We start from the raw sequence: 22,616 nt of genomic DNA, 5'->3' as shown, positions 1-22,616 counted from the left end.
AGTCTTAAAAACAGTCCCTTCTAAGAGGAAAAATGAATATCAGGTTACTAACCTAATAAAACCTGAGATGCTTTTGCAGAATATGTTCAGATATATATAGTTTAAAGTAAAGTACCCCCCTAAAATGTGTTTTGAGTGTCACATTTGAGAGGGAAAATGTGTGCAGGTGACCAAAACTCTCTGGTTTTAGTGGTACAAAAGTAAATCAGACCTAAAATATCATCAGATGTGTGTGTCTGTGTATGAGAGAGACCATTTGGAACAGTCTGTGTCATGCATTTTGGAGCAGACATGGTAAATCATCGTGAGCTGAGGACCACCACTGTGTTTGTGGAGCAAAATCCCAGCCTTTCTTTGCTGGATAATAAATGATTGCAGGGCTGGAAAGGAGTCATATGTTTCAGACTGGCCAAAGACAAACTATCTTTGAGCCCAGTCTTCTTAATTCACCTGTACACATCCCACATTATTACTCAGGTGCTAAGCAGGAGTGCGTTTTGTCTTCAAGGCTGAAAGACCCTTTAGTTTAAATTATGAACCTTCTCTGGTTTTCTTTGAGAAAGTAAAATAAATGCTGTAGTGGTTGCTAGTTGTAAAAAGTTGTTAAAATACACAAGTTCTGCCCCATTTCCAGTGAAATGCTGTGACTTAAGAATGCCTGTTTATTGTTACTTGGTGTGCAGCTGAGCTGTGCAGGTAGATGTAATTGGATTCTCTTTCTCTTCCCTTTATGCATTTCATTATCACTTATGGACTGTTTCCAAAGGCGAGAGTTGAAACAACCTAAGAGTGAAGTACTAAATAACTTTTAGAAACTTTTGCTGAGCCAGTGGGGTGGAGTGAGGAGGGTTGGAGGATATGGAATTAAGCAACTTCTCAGCATTTTAATAAAATTATTACAAAAAAGAAATAGTTTCCAGAATGGGGTTGCTGTAAAATGGAAAAAAATTGTAATATTGTGCCAAATAAATACATATAAAATATTAAAACATGGTCTGGGCACAGGTTGGTTTGTGTTAATAGCTCGTTTCCATTATCTGTCAGGTTAGATTTCATGCTCAGACCGTGACGCGCTGACAGCCTAGAGGCATTATTAAGATTACAGGGGTGGCCATCTTTCATTGGACTGCGAGGCTGGACAGTTGTTGAGCAAAACCAACTGTTCCTTGGATTTTAATTAATTGGACATTTGAGAATTGTGACAACATGTTTGAAGTAATGATTTATGGAAGAAAAATTTCACCTACTCAGTATTTAGCAGGTCTTTTTCTTAATGCTGATTCTATGAGGCAGGCAGATGCATGTAAAAAATAGAAATTTGAGGGGGCACATGTTAATGTCATTGAAAGATTTGAAAACACACTAAGCTTTTGTTGGAATTACTACGCTAAGATTTACCTATGGAGTTATATATTTATTGGCATTAACAACTGATAAAATATGTTCATTTATGGTACACTTAATTAAACTTAATGAATTATATTTAAAGTAACCTCACATGCTTTCTCCCTTCTACATTGATAATGGCTAGTGGCTAGCCAATACAGAAATTATTTAGAGGCAAGAGGTCTTAATCCTTGAATGTGTCTATAGTTTGTGAGATCCCAGACACTATTTACAGCTTTTAACTTTGTATTTTAATAGCAAACTTTTTACTATATTAGTACAGTGTGAAAAGAAGCAAATTTGCATTTGCAAACTTGTTTCATATATTATTTATAATTGATAACATCATTCTGCTTGTTTCTTGTTCTGAATCTAATATGATTTTTATATTCACAGCATCCGTGAAGTATCATTAATTTATCTGATGGTTTTATCTTGTACTAACAAATGCATGAGCATCATTCACATCACAGGTACATCATAGGGCTAGAGGTTACATTGCTAGCTTGCTTATGTTCATATGTTCAAACTCCTATTCTAGATTTTGAATGGTGAAATTTGTTTTTTCCAAATTTCTTTCTTGAATAGTATTAGATATGTGTTTTGTTGTGATAAAATACATGTAATATAAAATTTACCATCTTAACCATGTCTAACTGTACAGTTCAGTGGCATTAAGTACATTCACGTTGCTTTATAATCATCACCACCATCCACCTCCAGAATTCTTTACATCTTGTAAACTGAAACTCTGTACCCAGTAAACAGTAGCTCTCCATTTCCCCTCCTCCCAGCCCCAGGCAACCACCTGTCTCTATGAATTTGATTACTGTACCTCATAGAAGTGGAATCATACTGTATTTGTCCTTTTGTGACTGGCATGTTTCATTTAGCACAATGTCCTCAAGGTTCATCTATGTTGTAGCATGTGTAGAATTTCCTCCCTTTTTAAGGTTGAATAATATACCATTGAATGGATAGACCACATTTTTTTAAAATCCATTCATCTGTTGATGAACTCTTGGGTTGCTTCCACCTTTTGTGAATATTGAACATTGTGAATATTGGACATTGATGTACGAGTATCTCTTTTGGTCCCGGTTTTCAGTTCTTTTGAGTATATGCCCAGAAGTGGATTTGCTGGATCATATGGTTACAATTTGTCTTAAATAGGCTAAAAATGAGATATATCACATGATACATGGTATCGATTCACATTTATACCTCCTTTTGTAGCAATATTCTTAACTCAATCTCTCACTTTATTCATTAAATGAAGATAACTCCCCTCATTACTCAGTAGTTTGAAACAATTATGGGAGCATTTTAGAAGGAGAAAAAATAACCACCTCTGCTTACACTCACGAATAGTCCCAAAGAAATAAAAATAATCGTCTGGGTCAGAGGAAAGAAGAGTTTCTGTTTGGTTGGGTTTCGGTTTGGGTTTAGACTGTCCTCATAAGGTTAACTGGTAAGGATACTCACTCCTAGAGAAATGAACTGGGAGAAACAAACAGGATTTGACATGTTCTTTGCAATTATTCTGGGGGTATTATGAAAAGGACAAAATGATGTTAAAGCATAATATATTTCAATTGGAAAATTAGAATTGATTTACACAACAAAAATACGCTGCCATGGGATGAATCAGCCTCAGGCAGTGGACCTAATTTTAGAGCACTCAGTCTTGGTTCTCTGTTCTGTTGGTTTGGCTTCTGAAGTAATGCTTGTCGTCCTTGAAAAATGACAGGAGATGGAATGGTCTGGGAGGAAGAGAGAAACATGGAATTTATTATTGCTAATGAGGCCACAGGTAAATTCTGTGGGCTGAGAAATACTTTACAAATGCACAGTGGTTTTCTTGTGTATTAAATAGGGCAGTCATAGTTACTTGTTCATAACAATGCCTGAGCTGGCCACTCAGAGTCCCACCCTTCTGCTGGAGCAGATGTCTTTCTCCTGAGGCTGTCTGGCTGAGGGGGAAAGGAGAGCCTGTCACCATCTGCAGTGTTTCCTCGTACACAGTTTGCTCTTCTCCCATCGTGGTTTCCCAAGTTCTAACCATGTCTCAAGGCCCAGCTTCCTCCTTCTGATACCATCATCACCACCTTGACACCTGAGCTGACGGCAATTGCCTTCCTGTGAATTGCCATAACAGTCTATCTGAGCCCCCTGTGGCTATCGCTTTTTTTCTGCTACTTGTCCACATGTTTTCCTCCTCCCACTAATGGCAGGCTCTGGCTCTGGTTCATCCTTGTTCTTGTCCCACAGCATGCTGGGCCAGCGTCCCACATGTGGACAAGTTTCAGAACATGATCCTGACAACTGGCCTGTGGGGAGCAGAATTCTTTACCCCTGGTGACTCTCCAGCATGGTCACTTGCAGAAGTACAGAGGTGGACACAAGACTATTTCTCTGTGATGTAGTTGGAGTGGGATTAGGGGAGAGGTTGTATTTATATAAATTTGGGATTTCAGAAAGAATTGGGGTATCTCTTGAAGGAAGCCTTTTCTTGCCACTGAACTCTGACCCATCAGTTAATTTTTTCCTCTTTTATTTCTTCTCTTATAAATTTAGTAGTGGTAACTTCAAACAATATAAAAAGTCGGTTAGTATATCTTTCCTCAATCAATTAATCAAACTTGCTACTAGGAGGTTTCCTAGTCAGCCAAAGATTCTTGCTAACTGGAAGGCATGGTCAGGTGTCTAGGATGTGAATCCTGTTCTGTTTCTAAGTTTTGAGGAACTGTTCTGACCTGACATGGTAGAGCTTTCAGGGGAGGTACTGTGTAAGCTGTGTGGAGCCCAGAGGGTTATGCTGCTGTGAGCGTGAGTTCTCTCACAGTTCTCTGCAGTTTCACAAGAACCAAAGTCACAAGGGGCAGTTGATCTCGTTCTCTCACATTGCAGCACAGCGGGAACCTAAAGGGGCAGAAACAGCCCTCCAATAGTGTGATACTTGGAACAGTTCATTCACATGCTCTGAAATGAACTTCCACATATCTAAAATGTGATATGAAACAAACCCAATGATATTAGCTAAAATGCTGGTTTTTAAAGTTGAGCATCAGTAAAGCACATGATTAGTGTGAGAGATGAGGTTAATATGAAAGGATGAAAACAGCTTGCTCTCCATGATTAAAGACAAGGAAAAGGTTATTAATAGGAAAAAATGTGTATATGAACCTCTCTCGTCATGTATTAAAAATTAAACCAGATAGCTAAACAATGTGGTTGCCTGATAAAGCAGAGCAGACCTAGAGTAAATATGGGGTACTTGCATTTTAGTAACCGAAGTCAGCATGTGTTTATGGAAAACTTGACTCCTAACTTACCACGGGGACATCTTGGTCTTGGTTTGGTCCTAGGCATGATTTTCCCCTTCTGTGTCTCCATCATAAAATAGTCACCAACTGTAGATGTACTCCTTAGAGCACTCACAGCGACAGTGAACTAAAATCCATTTCCTAATGTAGAAAAATATAATAAAAGCTTTTCTTCAGGAAATCATAGAATCCCACAATTGGAAGAGACCCTTGAGGTCCCTTGGGGAACTGAACTGAGGTTTGACTCAAGGAGTAGTAATTCTGCCTTTGCTCGATCTCATCGAATTGGGGACTCGTTGCCTTCTGAGGGAGGGTCCCTCCACCAGGACCACACCTGTCCCCACTCCCCAGAGGTGGGGAGGCAGGGCTCATTTAAATTTGTCCTTCTACTAAAAATGCTGTGAAGGAAAAATGACTATACCTCTGCGCATAATATTGACATGTGAAAATTCCAAATTTAATGTTAAGAGGTGTGTGTAAGTAGTATTTGGTGACTTATGTCCCAGATACAGACAGAACCTCACAAACAGCCTGTCAGTTGATTTCATAAAAATTCTTTGCTTGATGGAGAATAGACTAGTGTGACCAGGTTTGGCAGAACATACCAAGGGAAAAGAAAATTGCACAATCCTTGTTTTTACTATGTTATATTTTTCACCACACCTGGTCTCGTTCCCCTCCAACACCCATACCCCCTCCAAATTTTCTTTGTGTCCTTGCAGAAAATTAGAATCATAACATTTGGTTGCATACTTAGGATGAATTACCCCACATACTTTTCATCTGTCTTTTCAGATGTGTTGATAGAAAGCATAGATTACAATAATTAAAATGTGTTCTTTTCCCCAAATGCCTTTGCAATCCAAGGTAAATGACTCTCCTACGACCTTCTCCACTAGGTGCCAGCACAGCTCTGCTCCCTGCTTTTGTTCATTTCTTTAGTTGGTTGTTTCAGCTAATCTTCGGCCTCTTTAATAACATGGATTTTGCACGTATGTGTATTTTTGTTTGTTTGGTTGGTTTGGTTTGGTAATTTTGATTAAATTTAACCAAAAAAGATTTGCCTTAGGCTGGCTTTCTAATCACTAAGAATTTCATTTTCAAAAACTATTCAAGGTACGATGAATTTAGGTCATTACAAGCGGCAAGGTCTTTTATTTTTAGTCCGAACTCTTGCTTATAAAGTTCAGCATTAATTGTGAAAGAATGAATGGTAGTCAAAATAATAGAAAATTAAACAACTGTGTAATATAAATAAATTTAAAGTGGAGTGGTCTATTTCTAAAGTTAAAAGAGCAAAATTTTCGATGTTTACCAGTTTTGTTTTTTAAGAATTAGTTTTTAAACTTGATACAGTTACTCCTCCTTCAGTGTAGCTTGGTGTATCATTCGTTTCACTTCGTCTAACTACATTTAAAATTTATTTAAAAATATTCTTATATATTTCAAAATGAAGGTAATACTACCATATTTGCACTGTCTTTTACTTGTTATAGTAGTCTGGGTGTTAACAATTTCCCAAAATTGTGTATTTAAGTACTCTTTTGTTCATCTACTCTCAAAGGTTTCATTTTTTACATTTATTTTTTAATAACTTGAATTTTTCAATCATTAGCAGTTAATATTTTGAATACTAATGAAGAATAAGACATAAAATTAGTCTGTGAACAAAAGCATAGTTATATTTAATTTTGAATATCCTAAGCTGTATAAGAAAACACAACAAAAATATTCCGTGCCATAACTAAATACATACCAGAGACCTTCTACCTAGAAAATACCATCAAAATGCAATCTAATATGATAAAAGTACCTATTTAAGGAGTGGTAACGTTATGACTCAAGATTTATGTTCAAATCGCCTGACTTTTGAATTTATTTGATGCTGTTATCTCGATGATGGAAGTTAAAGCAACAGGCAGCAGTGTTGCTGCCGTCGCTCCTAAGTTTTTAAATGTCAGATGTACAGTCAAAATATTCTCTGTACAATTTTGTGCAGTATGATGTTTGAAAATGATGAAAGCCATGCAGTGTTGACTATATATTTAGGCTAATGGGATAGCTCGATTTCTAAAACTGTGAGGCAATTTCTTTCCTGTTTTATGGTCTCTTCTGGGGTAGGATCGCTGCTGTTTCTGATCACACGCATTGTGGGAAGACCACCGTGTGCTCCCCGAGTTTGATTTGATACTTCTTAGTGTCAATATTTTGAGTAAATCTTGGATTATTCAAATTTCAGGAATCTTCTGGACCTACGTAGATATAATTCATACTGTATAATTCTGTTACTTCCGTTCTGATTGTTTTTTGTTAATCTGTAGAAGTATTTTTGTGTTAAGAGAAAAAGAAAAAGGAAAGCAATGAAGTGCTGCTTAATCCGAAACAGAGGTTTTTAAGTTTAGTCTCAGAAGCAAGATCAAATGACCTATCCAGTCATACTCTTATCTCTAATTCCTTCACAGTACCTCTCTCGAGTTTCCCAGATCAGCCCAAACGCTGGCTGGAATAGTGTATTCCGTACTTGGTCCTTTTTCAGTATCAGACAATCAGAGTATGGCCAGGGTTCCATCCAACTTCAAAGATGGTCATCTGTAAATTTGAAATTCTTTGTTGCTGTATCGTTCAATAAAAACGATTTCAGTGTTGAATTCAACCCAGACCACAGAATGATTAAATTCATTGTTTTTGATATGTTGCATGGGAAGATATTATGTAATTGACTTGCTTGCATCTTTGTAATTTATTTTCGGGGGGAAAAAGAAGGTCAGGCTATTAACTATATATGGCGATTAAAGGAAAGTGCACTCAATGTCCTGGCAACATGTCACTTTTCTCTGTGTTTGATTTAGGCATCCGTAAAAGGACACCACTCATGCCTTTATAGTTAAAATGCTGTCATTTCCATCATAAACTCCTATTTTTAGGAGTTTTGGTTTCTAACTCAACCGTTTAGAAAAATCCCAACCTACATTCAGATTAGTAAATTTCTCTTTTTAATCTGAGAGAAAATTTTACTAAAAACTTAAAATCAACGTAGTTTTTCATTCCTTTAAATTTGGAAAAAACCAAATGAAAAAAATGTCAGTGGTTTCAAATGCATTTTTGTTCTTTTTCAACTTCAAACTAGCTTAGTCATGTGGGAAAATAACATTTTAACATTTTAATTCCAAGAGAATGCAGATAGTAGTTTTAACGTTGGTTGAATTAAAGTATAATTATGAAACTTTTGCAATAATCATTTTCAAGTATACATTTAAAAATTCAGTGTTAGATTCCCTTTCTCTAAAACTATGTGGGAAACTGGGTGTGTAGGTAGCTAAGGTGGTTTTTGAAACCCACTTCAGTAGACTGCGCAGAGGCCGTGGGGACACAGATCTCTTCAGGAAAGTCTGAAGTGAACAGGGACCCTGAGTGTAAAATACAAACGCAAAATAATCAGAAACTGGATTTCCTTGTTCCTTACAGTTCACATTCTTAGTGACTAAAATTGTCCATGTTTTCTATTCATTCATTTAAGATTTTTGCTAATGGTGCCGATTCTTTAAAGTTCCCCGTGTCTTCTGAATCCATTTTGTTCCCTTTTGTGAGATTACTGAAACATCAGTAGAACGGTATGTATACAACTTATTTACATATGTATGTAAATATTGAAGACTTTCCCCTCAAAGAATCCATTTATCTATTTGATATAAAATACGTTAAAAAAAAAAAAAGGTTGCTTCTTTACGTAGGACAGCAAGAGGCAGATTGTTGTGAAAGTGTGAGAAAGGAGAGGGCCTGGATTCTGGGAGATGTGACAAAGATCCGGGTAACCTGGAGAGAGTGTGTCAGAAAGATTTAGGTGGACAACAAGATTATGGGTACTAGGAAGAGGGACATAAATCATGTTTACTTGACTTTAACTTTACTTTGACATTTAAGAAAATGCCGTCTTAGGCAATGCACGTGAGTATATTCTTTTCAATCATGTTTAGTCAAACTCCTCACAAAAGGTGCTATGCGTGACAGAGAACTCATATTTACATTTCCCCCTTCTGGTTCCAACTTACCAGATTAGGAAAAAACAAGCTGTCCCCTCTCACTTCTTTTAAACAGAGAAACATGGCTTTCATGCATTTTTCCATAAATGAGTCTGACTACAAATTTAAGTTTACTAAAAATTGTTACAGATTATCTGGGAAGCACAGAATTTTGCAACAAAACCTCACTCTTAAGCAAAACCTGGTATATGAAATTCCAGCTCTACACCAGAGACATGTTTGAGGGGAATTCATTGGTTATAAACAGATTCATAATTTAAGCAGTAACTTCTGTTAATGTATTTAAAATAGGATTTGATTTGCAAAAATTTGATTTATGTAAAACTTTTCAGAAACAGAAGCTGAAAGTAGTGAGAGACTCTCCTATCTAAGCACGAGAGAGTTAAATCTGAATACATTACAGTTTGATCTATTTCAATGATGCAATGAGAAAAATAGATTTCTGGTGTGGTTTTTATAAATTTGTGTTTTACTCATCATATAAGCCATACCTATATATACACATCGCAACTTGACTGTGTTTCATCAGGTTCTTGTTTAGAAGTTTATGAGATTAACTGATTGCTGAAGAGCCAAAATTTCTTCACGGTTGATCCTGTTTGGTCATTCAAATGAGTAAAATAACCAGATGTGATCTTGGTGATCAAATTGAATTGGCTGTGCAGTGATCCAATTGATTGTTTGGCAATTGTTTATTATGATGTATTGAAAAATCAAAATCAATCAGGCAGAAGAAAGGCTGTTTGATCCCGCATGTAGACAAAAGCTTAATCAATGAAGATTTAGAAGGAATGACCAGAGATGCCAAGGATTCCACCCTGCTGTGCCTCTAACACTGTCCAGAGCTTGATAGTCTCTGAGGGTACCTTGCCCTGACACACAAGCAAGGTGGTCTTTCCCTTGTGAAGAGCTTTGTCATCCGGCATCAAGTAAACTTGCCTAATTAGCATCCTAGATCAGTAGCTGCCTGGGGAGTCTTTCTCCATCAAAGCCCTGGGTGCAGTCCACTCTATGCATGGGGATCTGTGTGGTTGCCATCCCCGGTCAGTTTAAGTCAACATCTAGCTGATGCTGGGAGAAGGCTTCTCTAGGAAAGATAAAGTCAGAAAAGTTTCAAGAGTGGACCTGAGGTAGCTTAACAACATGCTTTCGGGGGGTATGTTTCAGAAAATCATCTAAATCAAGAGTAAAAGTGTGAACCTCTCAGGCCTCTGTCACAGCATTTTCCTGAGCACTCAAAGGACAGATTAAGCCAAATGTTATATTTAGCCCCTGCAAAAAAACAAAAAGAATAATAAAGTCGTCTTCTCTCTCTCCAGAAAATGTCTGAAGTAAGAGATTGATTTAAAAAGTAAATACATTTAGTTAACCTCTTCTGTACTTGTTATTATATGCTATTGTTTTTCTGTTTCTTAGCTGTCCATAGAAACTCAATCATCAAAACAGCAAAGCAACAAAACCCCTTTGCCTCGGTGCTGTGAGTGAGTGAGGATTTTCTGTTCCTTCTTCCCCCATGGCTTGCCTTTGCTGTGCTCTCTGCTTGGACTGCTCTTCTGGCTCCTCGCGTGGCTGGTTCTTTTTGCATGTGACAGACTATCGTATCTGTAATTGCCTCTCCTCTCTCTGCCCCTTCACTCTAGCCCATCATTTTTTTTTGTTTCCTTCATAATCCAAAATTATGTTGACATGGTTTCCTTTATTGCTTCCTCCTCTCCACCACTGCCCTGCCTTCATCTTGAGCAGTGCCAGGCACATAGTAGGTGTTGAAGGAGAGTCAGAGGAGTGAGTGCTGCCCCCTAAAATTTCCACATCACCTGCTTACTACCAGTGGGCAGCCCGTGTCCAAAGGAAACCAATGTCACTTCCTACTCTGCTGCCCCAAGTCTGTTCCAGTCATTGGTTTTTGAATATGGTTAAACAAAACCATTTTTGGTTTTCTCTTTGTATTATTTGTCTGGTGTCCTCTGGAAGGAAAAGGTCAGTCAGGGAACACCTGTCCGCTCCAAATTAACCTAAGTGAGAACAATACTTCTGGGGGTTCTTCATTGGTCGTGTTCTTTCTAGGCACCCAAGACACTGTGGGACAGTGTGGGACACCGTGCCTTCAGCATCACTGCAGTTTCGTCAGACACAGCGGGGTTTTGTTCAGCGACAGGCATTCAGTCAACCAGCAAAAGAAAACTTCGCAGTGCTCTGAAAGGAAGCAAATATTTAGCAAACTCTCCTGCCTTTGTATTTTCTTTTTGTCTCTCGAGCTGAAATGTAATATCTATCTGTCCTTGTACCATAGAAAGAGTTCTGGCTGTGTCCTTGCCCCTCCAGTTACATTTTTATAAATGAATGTCGAGCAGCATGAACATATATGCAGCAGGGTGAAGGGAAAGCATTGTGCTCCGATCGCCCCCTGTATAAGCATTTGTTACACTTCTAAAGCAAAACCAAAGTTTGTAATTCTTCTAGGATATCAGTTTAAGAAATTAGATGATTTTCTTTCAGATAATCTGAAAGGAGAAAGTGAAACAAATAAAATTCATTTTAAAACTGTCATATTGAAACCGAAAGAGTCCCCTAGTATGTACACCTATAGTACTGTCCTTGCTACTCCTGCTGATTAAACAACAGTGAAATAGATCTTGCCTTGCAGTTCACACCGCTTTGGACAGATCTGTGGCTGAAATGCTTAGGAAGAGGTTCCCAGAGAGCCTTTGGGGGATTTCCATTTTTTCGGAGAAGTTCTGGTCTGTGATTTAGTTATCGCTTTACATTGTCAACACTTTTATCACCAATCAGTTACCAAACATGGAAAAATTGTCAGGGGCTTTGAAAGCTGATGCAAGGTGGTAGTAATCATTTAAAGAGCTTATCTGTCTGCCTTGAGCAGCACAGAAACTGAGAAAAGGCAAACAGTGCAAATGGTGGCCAGGGAACGGGACACGGAGAGGGGATGTGGGAGGGAGCTCATGAAAAGCATTCCAGTCTGTTTGGGTCCTTCACAAATCCTGGTGAGATAATAGCTCAACCCGTCAAGCCCATTCCTTCCTTTCAGGAAGCGCCACACAGGTAAATGAAGAAATTATTTGAAGAGGGATCATGACGGGTGTGCACTGTTTGTGATTCAGCTTGGAAGAAACGCAGATGCGAGTTTCTTTGGCCTGACGAGGATTGATTTCCCCTGCCGGGGTTCTCTCAACTTGTGTGATTGTTGGCCTGAGGTTCGCAAAACTGATGGTACTGATAGGTAAAAACCCAGGCCCAGTAGCTGAAGGAAATGTGGAATAACTTACCCCAGAATAACAGATCGTTTCTTCCTTGGCATCCAAACCACACAGAATTCTACTGTTTAAACTTTTAGGACACTATAACAGGGCCCTTTTTAAAATAGAGGATCCAAATACATTAAAAATATGTTAATTTACAGACACTGAAATTTAAAATAGAGAAGTTGAAAAATCTGTGACTGTACATACATTTCTTTTGGCAGAATCTTAGAATTAGATATAAACAACATTTATCACGACAGTGCTTGAAGGGGGCCCCACCCCCACTTCTGGGTTTCTTTGCTAGATTTGCAAACAGGATTTATTTTGTTTCGAATATGCTATGGTCTGATACGTTCGAGGAGATGGCAGCCAGCAAGACTTGGAGTTAAACCATCTAGTTAATCAGATGTTAAACAATGACAGTAATGAAATAATGTGGATCAATTCCACTACAAAGTCATGATGAATGTAGCTATCAGGTGGCTCCCGTATGAACCTGTTTTCTCCTAAAAAATAATTTAGTTCTCAGGGCTAACTTAGAAAGAGAAATCATAGTGTGCCGTGACATTGTGTTTCATGTGGTACAGGTGAGAGAATTCTTTCAAAACAGTTACCGTATTAGAATTGGGGTTGGGGAACAAGAGGACCTTTCAAGTCAAGCTCTGGGTTGGTCCCCTGCCTGGTCACAGCTTGGTCCATGCCGGGATAAGTTGAAATGGAAAGATGTGAGGGATGAAGAAATGTAATTATGATTCAAAATTATCCTATTAGGAGATTCCTGTGGAACATTAAGGGGCTTAGCCAGAACAGCATTCTGACTGTTGTGTGGGCACTTAGAAAATCTACGCCAGCCCCAGGGTTTAGGATCTTGAACAGTTGTTTGCGGTGGCAGTGGCAAAATATGGCAAAAAAAAAAAAAAGAAAAAAAAGGATTGAGAGCTTTCTGGGATCTCTTGAATTATTTTCCCCATTTAAAATATGCTGATAAGATTATTGAGCATCCTGGTAACAGCCCTCCGGAGAAAGATGAGGAACCATGAGGTTTTAGCTGCGGAATATTTACTTATTTATTCATGCATTTATTTGGCAGGAGTCCTGGTGGGTAGGTTGTTTGAAGTATCTTGTGGAATGAAACTCATAAAAGTGAAAAAGCAAGGCTACTAAGATGGAAATAGTACCTAAAAAACAAAATAGGTGCTTAAAAAATGCTAATAAATGTATCTTGAACAAAGTTTTGAGAATAAAAGACACTAAGCATATAAAAAGTTTCAAAATCTCAGCTCCTGTACTCTGTGTGTACGTGTGTGTGCATGTGTGCAAAATCTAATTAGAGAGCAAGAGTGAGAATTTTAACAACTATATTTTATAAACTAAAAGCAGACTTCTACCACCTTCTTTTCACTCCATAAGTCCTAGAGCATTGGAAGTGGCATAGGAACTAGGATCATTAATTTCAGTCAGTGGTTGGCGTCTGCGTGATTTATAGGTTTAATATAAATGAAGAGCTAATTCCCAAGGGATGCCATACTTTTAATTTTTTTTTATCTCCCAAGATAAGATAGGTACAGATTTGGCATAAGGGAGAATTTAGTCTAAGAATTTTAAGACTCTGGAACGTGTTGCTCAGAAAGTTGTATAACTTACTAGAATTTGTAGGCTTGCGTTTGCTTAGATACTTTAATTTTACAGATTCACCTTTCTAAAGAGAGTTAGTCACCTTTCAAAAAAAGCGTGTGAGGTCCCCTGGATCACACTCAACATTAAAAGCATGTGCTCTGCTTGAGATTCAGACAGCACTTCTCTACTCAAGTCCTAGAACTTTAATAATAATGTAATTTCCATTTGTTATCCAAATAAGCCTCTTTTTAAAAACCATTTGGATTTAACCAAATATGGATTTTAAAAACACTATTTTGGTACTTAAAAATCTAGATGAAGTTTGGTATTTTCTAACCAATCTCCTTTTCCTCTGTCCACACTCCCTGAATGCTAGCTTGTAGTCAAAAGCTGTTTCTGAAGATTTGCTTTCAGCTTTCAGCCATATTTAGCACCAAGGACCTTATAGTGCTAAATTCCTGGACCATCTCTACTGTTCATTCTCTCTTTTGTAACTAAGTGAGAGTGTGGTGAGTAAGGTGAAAAGAAAAAGGAATCCCCACTCTGCTCTGTTTTATCCTCTTATCTACAGTGCAGGAGCAGAAAGAGAAAGAAATATGATGATATTGCTAAGTCTGTTATTTCCCTGATCAGGAAGCTTTCCATCCTGGGACTCATGGAGGCGACTAAAGTTTCCTGATGGCTCTTGCTGAGCTTAGGGATAGTTCTAATGGGGAGCTGGGTAGAGGTTTATTAATTTAGTTTCTCTGTTTGGCATTAGTGTCTGCATTAGCTTTGAGTATGTTAGCAAGAAAAATTTCATGAGAAATTATCTTCTTCGAGGGCCTGGATATTTTATAACAGAACGTTTGAACAAAACCTAGGGAAAGTTTTTGCACAGAGACAAAGGAATTTCATTACAGTTGACCTCTCAAGATTAGCAAATGGTTCTGCCGTTGAAGCTGACCTGCATCAAATACCCTGGGGTGGAAATGTCCGTGGTTTGGCACTGGAGAGTTGGTGACATAACCTGCAGTGGAGGCATGATCCCCGCCAATTAGGAGTTTCTTTCTGAAAGCTGCAACCAGATGAAGATTCATTTTTAAAATTGAAGAGTAGTCGACCAAGGTGGGGCTCATGCTCACCTTCCCAACTTTATAGATACAAACTAGACATCTTGTAAGTTCTGTCCTGTATGAGGAACCATCTTTCAGTCATGCAGCTAATTCCTAGGTTAATTCCTAACCAGATCTGATTAAGGGTGTGTCCTGATTTTAGTTGTTCAACTCACCCTGCTTTCATCTTGGGATTTAAACTTCCATTAGAATAACTACAGTAGGCTTTTGACTTTCATGTGACTTTATATGATGCTACCAAACAACAATGCTTAATATTTATTTAGTGCTTCTTTTTAAATCTCGAAGTATTTAGTGTGCTTTTACTTATTTAATCCTTATAATATCCTGTGAGGAATACTAGAAGTAGGCTTATTATCTCCATTTTATAGGTAAATGGAGTCACAAAGTAGTCAGGGAGTTTGTGAATGTTCTGTGAGTTCCAAGTTTACTCATGATGATTTTTCAGGTTTCCTGCCTTCCCTTCTCAAGGGACTCTGTTGCCTTGCTCTATACTTTAAATACGTTATACCATGTATAGTTTTACTATTCTCAGGCCCATCAAGTTTAATGGGTTAGCCTGGCATGGCTCCTAGAGCAGGATCATGTACATGATAAATATTACTGTGTAAGATGATGTATTTTGATTTGAAGATGGTTTACAGTTAAAAAATGCAACAAAAGGGAGCCTGTCTCATTTAATTTTGTTTCTCTAACCCCTAATGTGGTTGCCTGGCCCATAGTAGACACTCAATAAATACTTGTTAAGCAACTGAAAACACCTCATTAAAAAGTAGCACAATAAAGAACTGAAGACTATTAAGACAAATAAAAGGAAGTCCTACTTCACTCAGCAGGAAGCGCGTAAGTAGGACAACCTACCTCCATCGTAAATTCCTTGGTTCTTGTTGAGGATCAACCACTGATCTGGGTAGTCTGTATCTCCAACCAAGGGTTCTGACTTATGGAGTTATTGATCTTTACAGCTGAAAGGGCCATTTGAAATCATTTAAGCCTTCTCCTTTTTAAATTTTTCTTAATAGAGGAAGAAATTGAGATTGTATTTCATCTTGCCTTTAGGAAACAGAAATTACCACACAGACAACTTGAGTTTTGAATTGCTTCATTGAATTACCTGGGAGGCATACATTTTTTCTTATTCGTATGGAAGAATTTGCAAGACTGAGGTGCAGAAAGATTAAATGGCTCTTTGGGATCACACAGAGAATCTAATGGCTTAATCTGAAAGAATCGTATTTCACGACTATTTCGGAGTGAATGGACACCAGTATCAGAATCATCTCTTTCAAAACTTCACACCCCTTGTCTTACAAAACGTCTCTAATTAGCTCAAAATACATGATTAAATTCTCAAAAATCCTTGAAAATTAATTTAACTTTATTTTAATTGGGTATCACCATCCATAAAAGGATGCAGAGCAAAATTCTGAGAGACATTCTAGTCACCCCTCCCTTAGGTCCAGTTAACAAATCCTGTCAATTCTAATTCCACATCTTTTGAATTTACCTGAATTACTACATTAGACTCCTAACTGTTTCTCTCTGCTTTCTATTCCTCCTTTAATCAATTTTTCACACTAAAGATTTCTAACATGTGACCCCAGTGTTTCTCTTCTGCTTAAAATCTTTTAATGGTTCCCTATTGCCTGCACAATAAAATATAGTGTCCTGCTCAGAGCCTCCCGTCTTCCAGCTTCTGCACACCATACCTACCGCACCTTCTGCTCTTCAGCTTGTGGAGCATTTGCCACACTCATCTGTTTATGCTTCCTGAACTCTCTCCTTTTGCTCTCACCTCTACACCTTTGCAAAGACTTCTCTTTCTGCTAGGAACTTCCTGCTCTCCACTCTGTCTGGCAAGCTATCCTCATCTTTGCTAAGGTGACCTCCTCTGAGAATCTTCTCATTCACCTCTAATTTGAATTGCATGCCCCTCCTAAGAGAAACAATTTCCTATTCACAGTTGGAAGTGGTATTTATGATTTTTCACTGCATAAATGAAAATATCATGACTTTCAATAATCCATTTATTCTTTCAAGGAATGTTTATTGAAGGCCTAATATTTGTCAGGCATGATCCCAGCCTCCCTTACTTTAAATAAGGAAGGCAGGAAATTAACTCAAGGTGCACTGAACTAATAAGTGGAAAAGCAAATGAGTCCAATGGACCCCAGACGAGAGGTGTCAAAATTAGATGGACCCCTTCAGGAAGGCCTTCCTAGAAGAGGAGATTTTTGGCTTCATTTTGAAAAATGAATAGGAGTTAGATGAAAAAGCAGAGGGATGGGTGTTGTAGGCGGAATACAGAGCGTTTGGGAAAGCTGCTACTGAGGTACCTGGCTCACTCAGATGCTACAAGAAGTTAGGTGGACATAGAGGGAGGAGAATGGTGGTGGATGCGGCTGGAGCAGCAGGAGGATGCTAGGTCCTGAAGGCCCTCGTGTGTCAGATTGAGGAATTTAACCTTCAGTGTAACAATTATTGAGAGTCATTGAAGGATTTTAAGTAGAAAGACAAGAAGCTCAAATTTACTGTGAAAAGACTGTTATGGTAGTGGGGTGAAGAATAGATACAGGGTTGGGTTATAGATAATAGAGTGGGGGTTTGAAAGGAGGTTTAGATGGTCTGAAGGAAGGAATGCTAGTTGTGTAATTTAAACAGGAAGTTCACATTTGATGTAAGGCAGTGGCGACATGGATGAGGGGAGTAGATAGAATCAAGCGATACTAAGAATGTAGACTGCAGAGAACTTGGTTATTGATTGGATGAGGGGACCAAAAGAAAGGGGGAGAGTTTAAGGTAACTCTCAGTTTTCTGATATTAGCAACTTGTGAAATAGTGAACATTAGTCAGTTTTCTACCTTGTATTATTCTAAAGTCTCCCTGGTTTTAAAAACGTTCATCAATAGAAGAATGTTAAACATTATTCTGAAAACCTGACTAATGTTGATTTTGTGTGGTGTTCTTTAGCTTTCCAAAACTTAGTGGCATAAAACAACAATTTATGAATGTGTTTCCTGTTTCTGGGGGCTGACAGGCTCAGCAAGACACTTCTCACTGGGGGTGCAGCTAGATGCAGGTGACCCTAGGGCCATCTGAAGGCTTCTTATCGCTCATGTCTGATGCCAGCCTGTAATGACTGGTTGGACATTTCTCTCTCAAGAGGCCCCTTCACATGGCTGTCTTGGGTTCCTCACAGCATGGCCTTCTCAGAGTAGCTGGACTTCTTACCTGGTGGTTGGCTTCCCCCATAGTGAGTGTCCCAAGACACCAGGTGGAAGCTACAAGTCTTCTTGTAACCTAATCTTAGAAGTCAAAGGTGGCATATCCTCTTGATTAAAGCAGTTATAGACCAGCCCAGCTTCAAGAGCATGAGAGAATAGACTGCAGCTCTCAGTGGAGGAATGGTGCACATACCTGGAAGCAAACTATTGATGTCAGCCACCTTGGAGAAAAGCTATATTACAACCTTTTGTCACAGTTCCTCTTAAGGGAAACAAGGTGACTTTCACCTTTTCTCCTTAAATATTTTTTTCTGTATTCTAATGGTAAAAGAATTATAGAGACACTTTTTATTTAAAAACACATGATGTTTTTTAACATCCAATATTTACGTGATGTTTATTCTAACCTTATAGCCAAGCCTGCTACTTCTAAACCTATACAATTCCTATCACTTTTCCATTATCACACTAAAAAATCTTCTTTTTATCTACTATTCTCTAATTGGAAACAAACATCTTTTTTTTCCCCTCCCCAAAGCCCCCGTACATAGTCATATGTCCTAATTGTAAGACCTTCTAGTTCTTCTATGTGGGACGCCACCACAGCATGGCTTGATGAGCAGTGTGTAGGTCAACGCCAAGGATGTAAAGCAGTGAACCTCAGGCTGCTGAAGCGGGGCGCACAAACTTAACCACTATCCCACCAGGCCAGCCCTCAGGACTTATCTTTTAAGAAGAAAAAAAAAATTATGATGTTTACTTTTCCACTTCTTCTCCAAGTCAGGGATAGCCGATGAACCGAAGCAATGAAAAACACATTAAAAATATTATTAACCCAAATAGAATATCTCTGTAAAAGCCCTGTTAAAAGCCACTTAAGGTGGGACTCTAATTCTTTAACTTTTTGTTAGGAAAAAAATCCCATGAACTGTGAGTAGGATGTTCCAGTATTCATTTAACAAATATTTATTACAGACCACTGTGTCCCAGGCATCAGGCTAGGTAGAGTAGTTTATCTTTATCGAGGAACCTCAGTATTTGTTTTCTTACTTAGAGCAGATTTTTTTTCCAGTTTATTTTTTATAGAGGCCTTGCAATGGTGTTAGGTACTAAATTACCAATTACCTTGAATTTTCTATAAAACATGATGATATTAATGTAGCTGTTCCCTGTATGTCAGTAGGATCATATGAGATTGTTTTATGGTGACTTGAAGTTTTCAAAGAATGCTCCAAAATAATAAATTCAACAGTTGCATTTTCTATGTGCAGTTATTTCTAACAAGCCTACCATTATTGCAGAATGAGCGAATTCTTTCTTCACTTCCCTTTAAGTGCTATTGATATTTATAGTGTTAGTTTTTCCTGCAAATAAACTCCTTGAACAACTAAGCGAACTGTTCACGTTTCTCCAGAATGATTCTTAGCCAGGAAAATGGGGTGCATTTTAGGAAGAGGATTTTCTTTGTGGGGATTTTGTTCTGATTGAATAACCAGATGGAGAGTCACGGATTTGAAAATGTTTAGCTGAGCAGTTCGGCATTCTCTACTGGGTTCCACAGTAGGATGCCAAATAAAAATCACAATTTAAGCTGTTATGAATTAATGAGAGTCTGCAATACACATACCTACTTATTCTAACCCAGACCTGAATGTGCATGCATTGTGGATAAATACGTCTGAGGACAAACAGAGATCCATAATGTACAGCACTAACCTCCCATTAGTTAACCATGGTAAAGTTTGGAAAAGTGCTTCCATTATTCAAAAAAAAAAAAAAAAGAACAACACTCTACTTAGAAGCTTAATCCTGCCATAAAAATTGATTGAAATCTGGCAAAAAACAAAATAAATAGTAATCAAATTAACCACACTTTATTTAAAAGCAAAACTATCACATTTAATGTTTCTGGCATTATTCCTTAAGTAAATTAGTGCTCTTTGGAATACCTGTTTATTTTTCACGTGTGACTATTATAAATTCTTACATCGTGACTATTGCTGGGACGTATGAATTATTCTGAGTTGTTTTAAAGATAAGGGCATCAACCCAATGTTGTTGTAATGAGCCGGACTACATCAGGAGGGAAAACCTCTCCCTGGGAAAGATTAGATGATTCAGGAAGTCAGCATTAATGCTTCTGGGCCTCTGAGGTGTCATTAAGAAATCAGTTTTAGAGCTTCCCTCACCTCAAGTTCATGCTTGGTACCAAGAATTCTAATGAAGGCTGGTTTATACACAATAAAGGGAAAAGGAAGACTTTTTTCCAAGTAGTCGCTCATACTCTCCTGCAGAGGCTGTTAGCTGTTGGAGCTGTGATTTCAGACACCACAGAGCAGATATGTCATTATTCGTGTTTTGGGGGACCTGTACAATGCTAAATTCCAGTCAGTGTTGGTTGCTATTTCCATGCTTGGATTAGGTGGGGGCACTGTGGAGATAATGAGTTTGCTTTAAAAGATAAAGTTTCTCTCACAGAAACTAAATATGAGGCTGGCTCTCCGTATTAGAGGAGCTGCCTATTTCCTGGTCCTCCACATAGAGGTAACATCAGAATCTATACTGAGTAAAATAGGGACACAGTCACAAATTTGAAATGCATGTTATTGCTACGGACTGCCATGGAAACAGCTTAGCCCTGCTGCAGACTGTCAGTACCCTTAGTGTTCGCTAGGAAGTCAAAAAAGAAGGGAAGCCCCTGTCCCTTCACCTTTTCATCTTTAGAACTCCAAGCATAGAGGTGACCCTTGGGGGCCAGCCCAGTGGCACAGTGATTAAGTTCGCCCTTTCCGCTTGGTGGCCTGGGGTTCACTGGCCCGGATCCCGGGTGCAGACCTATGTACCGCTTGTCAAGCCATGCTACGGCAGGTGTCCCACATATAAAGTAGAGGAAGATGGGCAGGGATGTTAGCTCAGGGCAAGTCTTCCTCAGCAAAAAAGAGGAGGATCGGCAGCAGATGTTAGCTCAGGGCTAATCTTCCTCAAAACAAACAAACAAACTGGAAGTGACCCTTGGAAGAGAGAAGAAGTGATAAAGAATAGGTCCAGGCTATCTCTGTGTTGAAAGAGCTAAAGCTTTATTGAAAATGTTCAGATGTGTTCAAATGTCTAAAATATTGTTTTATGAATTCAATAATTGGACTCTTTTTTTATCAGCAGGGGCATCAATACAATCTAGGAAATAGCTCTAATGTGCCAAAATGAAGAAATGAGACACTTTCTACAAGGGCTTGGTTATTGTAACTCTTCAGTGATAGAGAATTACTACATACATGCCCTCTCTAGATTTAGTTGGAAACAGAACAGATAGTTTTTACAATTCATTCTTGGGGATGGGGGACAGCATACAAAGATTAAGAATGTATTCCAAAATATTTAATCTGCAAGCACCAATGTACAAAGTTAAATACCCAGACCAGTGTAGGGGCCAATGTTCTAAGTCATGATCTCTTCCAAACGCACTGAGTTGGTTCTTACCCACCTGCTCTTTCAAGTACTAATTTTAGTGACTTTCATTACTTGTGTCGCCCTCTCTACTTTCTCTTTTACCTGACTTCTTAGTTTTGATATTTGGCATCTTCAGATAATTGTCACTCCCCCGTATCCTTAGATAGTTCTGAGAAGTTCCCTCCTAGTGCTCACCTTTCCTCTGCTGACTTATCTTTCTTCTTCCTCTTCCAAGATTCTGCCTCCTCTGCTCTCTCTCAAACATGTTTGTTTAAATTTATCTCCTTTTTTTCTTCTTCTTTGGTTAATACTTTTTGTGTCCTAGCTAAGAAATTGTTGCCTACCCCAAGGTCAAATTTGGATACATTTCGTTTTCATTATCATTCAGCTAAAAATATTTTCTGATATCTGTTGTGATTTTTTCTTTGTGACATGAGTTACTCTGAATTGTGTTCTTTAATTTCCAAATAATTGGGAATTTTCCAGATATTTCTCCATTATTGATTTTTTTAATTTAATGCAGTTATGGTCAGAGAACATCCTCTTTCTGATTTCAAATTCATCAAATCTGTTAAACCTGGTTTTATGGCCCAGCATATGGTCTATTATGATAAATGTTCCACGTACACTTGGAAGAGGGTGTATTCTGCAGAGTTGAGTGGAGGATATCGAAAATGTCAGTATGGTCAAGTTGGTTGACGATGTTCAACTCTGCTACGTCCTTACTGATTTTCTATCTTCAATTGACAGCTATATTTCTGAGTTTGTCTTCTTCTATCTTCAGTTATGTCTGTTACTGCTTTGTGTATTTTGAAGCTCTGTCATTAGGTAAACACACATTTAGCATTATTGGGGTTTTTTTATGAATTGACCCTTTTATCACTATAAAGTGTCTCTATTTCTGATAATATTCTTTATTCTGAAGTCTACATTGTCTAATATCAATGTAACCATTTCTTGTTTTTTTTACTAATGAGTTTTTGCACAAGATATCTTTTTTGTCCTTTTAGACTATCAATGTTTTTTATTTAAAATGGATTTCTACTAGACAGCATATAATTGGGGCTTACTTGTTTGTTTAATCTAGTTGGTCAATCTCTGCCAGGTAATGGTTTAAACCTTTTACATTTAAGGTAATTATTGATATAGTTGGGTTGAAGATTACTATTCTGCTGATTTTTTTCTTTTTGTTCCACTTGTT

At 38.1% G+C, this 22,616-nt stretch overlaps 1 protein-coding gene across 5 annotated transcripts in view; it reads left to right on the top strand.

Moving 5' to 3' along the window:
• Positions 1 to 22,616, top strand: part of SLC25A21 (solute carrier family 25 member 21) — a 439,143-nt gene that overhangs the window by 194,020 nt on the left and 222,507 nt on the right. Inside the window, exon 2 of one of the 5 annotated variants that reach the window (XM_070504262.1) lies at positions 10,169 to 10,233. The exons of the other annotated variants lie outside the window; for them this stretch is intronic. The gene's annotated coding sequence lies outside the window, so the exon portion shown is untranslated. The remainder of the gene's footprint in view (positions 1 to 10,168; positions 10,234 to 22,616) is intronic. 5 annotated transcript variants of the gene reach the window in all.

Source organism: Equus asinus, chromosome 2, assembly GCF_041296235.1.
Source record: "Equus asinus isolate D_3611 breed Donkey chromosome 2, EquAss-T2T_v2, whole genome shotgun sequence".
Taxonomy (NCBI): Eukaryota; Metazoa; Chordata; class Mammalia; order Perissodactyla; family Equidae; genus Equus; species Equus asinus.
This window is presented reverse-complemented; position numbering and strand designations above follow the sequence as displayed.